Source organism: Heliangelus exortis, chromosome 1 (genome assembly GCF_036169615.1).
Source record: "Heliangelus exortis chromosome 1, bHelExo1.hap1, whole genome shotgun sequence".
NCBI classification, from domain to species: domain Eukaryota; kingdom Metazoa; phylum Chordata; class Aves; order Apodiformes; family Trochilidae; genus Heliangelus; species Heliangelus exortis.
Genome location: NC_092422.1, coordinates 171,941,026 through 171,946,025, shown reverse-complemented (window position 1 = coordinate 171,946,025; position 5,000 = coordinate 171,941,026). Strand labels below are relative to the sequence as shown.

At 42.6% G+C, this 5,000-nt stretch overlaps 1 protein-coding gene across 13 annotated transcripts in view; it reads right to left on the bottom strand.

Moving 5' to 3' along the window:
- FOXP2 (forkhead box P2) overlaps positions 1-5,000 on the bottom strand; it is a 400,866-nt gene that overhangs the window by 182,385 nt on the left and 213,481 nt on the right. The window contains exon 1 of one of the 13 annotated variants that reach the window (XM_071733670.1): positions 1,108-1,222. The exons of the other annotated variants lie outside the window; for them this stretch is intronic. The gene's annotated coding sequence lies outside the window, so the exon portion shown is untranslated. Of the gene's footprint in view, positions 1-1,107; positions 1,223-5,000 lie in introns of those variants that run through there. 13 annotated transcript variants of the gene reach the window in all.

Sequence of the window (5,000 nt, the reverse complement as noted above, 5' to 3'; positions counted from 1 at the left end):
AGCACATTAAAAGGGCAAAGAGGTGTAAATACTAGATAACCAAAACATCAGAAAACACTGATTTAAAAATACATCATCCCCCCTGTTTTTACATCTCTCCGACTCTTCTATTACAATTAGCAGAAAAGGGTTAAGCATCTTACAGTTCATATTAACCAAAGGGGTTTATGTCTTGTGGATTTTGTATCCTTGTAAAGCCCCAGAGTGTAGTTCGGGCTCTGCATTTTAAGTTGAAGTGTCTGTGAGCCAGCAGAATCAGCTTTAGCATAAGATGACCAGTTAACACTACTCTGGCAACAGAAAACAACAAATCCGACCCAACAGCTGTGTACAAAGAGAATGAAACTATAGAGTATCAATATTAGAGAGGTTAATTTGTTTGGAAGTGAAGTGGTAGATATACTGAAATATTTATACAAAGAAGAAAAAGTCCTTAAGAATTTTATGCTAAAAATAAAATACTTTTCCTAGTTACAAAAGGGTATTTCTAACAACAGCACTGAAAGTTGGGGTTGAGTAGCACTTCATGTTGGTTGTCCACAGCCCCCCTTCTCACTGCTGGCAACCAAAAAAGGGCTGCTGGAAAACAAGAGCTCAGAATCTTTTCCCTTCTTTTCTGTCACATACACACACACATATAGAGGTATAGCTACATGTATGTGTATGTATGTACCATCAACTCTAAACCCTCACAAAGTAAAGCACAGAAAACATCTAAACAACAACCACTTCTGAGATGTATGAAACAGTAATTTCACTTATCAGTGTTAGAATAATTTTAACATGCAACTTCTTACGAAGCAAACTACCATAATTTTTTTCTTGCTCTTACAACAGTGCTGTGGGTTGTTAGCATGATAATCATAAATGAATGCAAAGAAAACATCATAACTGCCAGATACTAAGGACAAAAGTTTAGTATTTCAATTAGGACAAGAAAAAAATATACAGGTCTCTGTTTACACACATTTATACACATTCACACTTCCTAATCCTTCTCATTTTCTCTGGCTGTCACACTTGCTGTCAGTCATGAGCGTGCCTACACAGGCACCCACAATACACACGCACCTACACTCACAGACACATACATTCACCAGCACCTACTTCTCTTGTGATTCCCAAACTCTCGTTGACAAAGGTGAGATATAAGCTCTGCTACCAGGTATTTTGAACAAAGGTATGGGGAAAATATTTGCTGGTCTCTGCAAGAGAGAATGAAATGGTGGATTATTTTAGCGTGTGGTTGCGCGCTGCAGGTTGAATGCCTAATTCTGCCAGGGCAGCCAAGCAATCACCCATACCAAAAAAGAAGTACTGGTCCTGTGAAGTTAGAAGCTACAGTTTTACTTTTCTCCCCTGGAGTGAACTGCGTTTTCTGTGCGTGCGGGCACGAGCCTTCGTTTTAAGCCAGTAAGTCACTGTACAGATACTTATTCTCTACACCACTTCCCTTTTGAAACATTAAACTGACACTGGAACTGACTGCACAAGATTGCATTTTCTCTTCCTAAACAACTTGAATTGAAAGGTTACTTAGTGTAACAATATTTACTTGCAGAATTGTGTTGTTACCAAGGGTATAATGGATGGTGGCTATGCAGGTTTACGCAAGAATGAGTGAAGCATGAGGCATTAGCCATGTGTTTGACATGTTTCAAATTGCTATAATCCAGCATTAAACACACCCAGCAATTCATGCCATTTCTTGCAGCCATAATCTTGAATAAAGCGTGCACAACCACTTATTATATAAATTAGTATATGACTCCCTGTTATAGTCACAACAGCGCTTTTGTGTTTATTTTGCATCAAAACGCGGCCTTTTATTTGTACAAATAGCAGGATAGAGAGCCGTAGCTCAATTAGACTTCTTTCTTTTATGGCAGGGTGTACCGCACGCCCGACTGCTGGGGTTTGTTCGGCCCTGCCAGGTACAGCCGCCCCGGCCCCCGCCGCCCCGGCCCCCGCCGCCCCGGGCGCTGCTGCCGGCGGGCGGGCGGCAGAGCCTGCGGGGCACCGGAGCTGCCGCCAGGGGGCGCGGCGGGGCCGCCCGCCCCCCCCCGCCCAGCCCCGCCCCCAGGGGCTCCTGTGAGGGCCGCGGGACCCAGCCCTGCGCTGCCCCTGCCCCACACCCCCGCCCCCCGTGGGACTTTTCCCGGGGCTGAGGCAAGGGAGAAGGTGATCTCCAGCAGCTACCGGCGGGTCCTGGTCCCGCACGTCCCCCAGTGTGTTTGCACCCTTAGGGAGTGGAGAGCCGCGCTGCCTGCCGCGCCTCATCACTGGAGAGATGGAGGTTGACAGCCGCCATCACAAAACACCTCCAGAGAGCCGAGGGGCTCCCTGCCCTGCGCCGGGGCTCATAGCCCCAGGCCCATAACCCTACGCTGGTGTTGGGTGCCCATGCACTGGTGTTGGGTTCCCATGCTTGTTGAACCACAGGCAAGATACATGTTTAGCACTCGGTGCTCAGCACCGGGAACCTGACAGCCCCGGGAACCTGACAGCCCCGGCCTGCTCACACCCTTTCCTTGCCTTCACTCCCTAAGGCACAGCCCAAAATTCCGACTTTCAAAACGGGCCTATGATGTAAAAGCAGAGGTGAGGAGCTACACTTAAATAATGGTAACTCTTGTGCTCCGCTGGAATTAATTCATCATTGACACAAGGCACAATGCATCTGAAGTCTTGTGCTGGTATGTTAAAAGTCTTTAATACTTAAGATTGCCTAATAAATCAAAATGCCAAATAAGAAGGACATAGCTGAATGTATGAGAAGAAAAAATTAGACAAGCTAAGAGAATATCTGCAAAAAGGCTTGTTTTCTTTACACATTATCTAAAACATAGCTTTTGAAGCCTGGGCTAAGCAGAGACATAAATCACTTCATTGCGAATTTTTTAAATACGTAAGTAAATGAACATGATTAAAACACTAATTAGGTCAACTGCTATTGAAATAGAGTAAAATAAAGTATCTATATTAGGAGGTTTACTATACGACTACCTACCCAAAGGAGTTTTCTTGGTAAAAAGGTAAAGTACGCTCAAACACCTTGTGCTGGAAGATCTTTCAGGAAAATGGAGCTTCCACTTGTGAGTTGTGCCACGTATCTTTGCACAATCGGAAAGAATACGTATCACATCTGCATCAGTGAGTGAAGTCAGCATCTTAAGTGAGAAAAAAACAAAACAAAGCAGATTTTTCATGGTAAAAGAATCAACACCCCAAAGCTAATTAATCATTTTACTATTTAGAATACCCTCACAAGTGAAGATAGTAGTTGTGAGTAAAGAAAGTAACAGTTCAAAAACAGCTTAAAAGGGCAGAGATGGGCAACAGTGTCTGTATCCCAACACAGAAAAAACACTGCTGTTGCGAAGAATTCAAGCTGAAATATGAAACTTTTAAGAGGGAACTTGTATGGTGAGCCTCTGAAAGCCATTTTTGAACACAGATTTACAATGAAACTGACAACTGAGCTGTTACAAATTAACACAAATGATATTTATTTACTAGAGACCAGAGCCAGCAGCTCAGTACACATCCCACATCCCCTCCATGCACACACTACTTGCCACGTAAAGAAAACACACGTCCCTCCTCTAGCATTTTTCTTAACAGGTGCACTCGGCTTGCATGAGAACATTTTACGAAATCAGATGAACTGATCTGTGCTAAAGTTAACTGCAACTGAAAAAACAAGCATTGCCTAAAATACTTCTCCCTGTACTGTATAAGTCACAATTTCCCCCCGTCTGTGTACTGTGATTTATTTATATATCAGATGTTTAAATGAGCATCTTTTTATCTGACTGGCACCAACAGTCAGATAAAGCTATTGAAAGTATTAAAGGTATTTTATACTAAAAGGTATCTAGCATTTTACAGGCTGCATCTTTTCCTTTCACTCCATGTCAGTTCCCTAGGACTAATAAAAATAGTGGATCAGTCTTGGGCACAGCAATTTATCTGGTTTCTAAAATTCACGGATATATTGTCACACTCATCCAACTATTAAACACCAGTTCACTTGCCCAAACATCAAGTAAAATCTAATTAATTTCCACCTGCTATTTATTTTTGCTTGGTGGGAAAAAATATCCCTACGAAGGCCAGTGTTACCTATATGCCTACTCAGTACAGTATTGCAAGATGCGTACCTTACACGCAGTGGCAAAAGCCTGCTAGAGTGTGTTACCTACAGCCCACACAGAAATGAGCAGCCAATTTCAGGATAAGATTCTTATCTGAGCAACTTGGGAAACCCCACCTTGAAAAACATAGTCCTCTCACCCCCTCTCTCTCTGTATCTTCTGTATCTATCTCCCTCTCTTTCCAAGTCTCAACCAAAAAAAAAAAAAAGAAAAAAAAAGCACAGCTCTCCAAGCTCTTGAGAGTAGGGAGACTTTATTACAGTCAATGGAGAATTTAATAGTGAGAAAGCATTAGGGCAGTAGGAAATAATTAGAACTGTGAGAGCTAGGGAAGACCTGCCTAGCAGGCAAATTCCCTTAAAGAAAAAAAAAAAAAAAAAAAAAAAAGAAGCTTCTTACAGAGTCTGTAGAGCTTACAAACTGCAAACCCAGGACCAACTTTTTATACCAATTTCTTTTTTTCCTTTTTTTTGTGAGGAGCTTGCAACAACTATCAGTGATACTTCCCTTCCCCTGATCATTGCATATCATGATAGTACCCACACCTCACCAGACAGTCTTTGTTTAACCCTCACGCTTACTTGACTTCTCACCCAGCCTCCTGCCTAAAGCTTTTCTTCAGCATCCCTTGAGGGTTTTTTTCCCCCACCATAAACTAATTTTTTCCACAGATCCTCATTCTGGACGTTTCAGCACTTTATACTTCCAGGGTTATCTTTTTTTGGTGCAAATGCCTTTAATTTTTCTCTTCACCAGATCCATCCTTGCCTTCCCACTGGATGGCCCATAGGAGAGGTAGTACACCAAAGGAAATTTCCTTTATAGGACCCAACTCACTGAAAG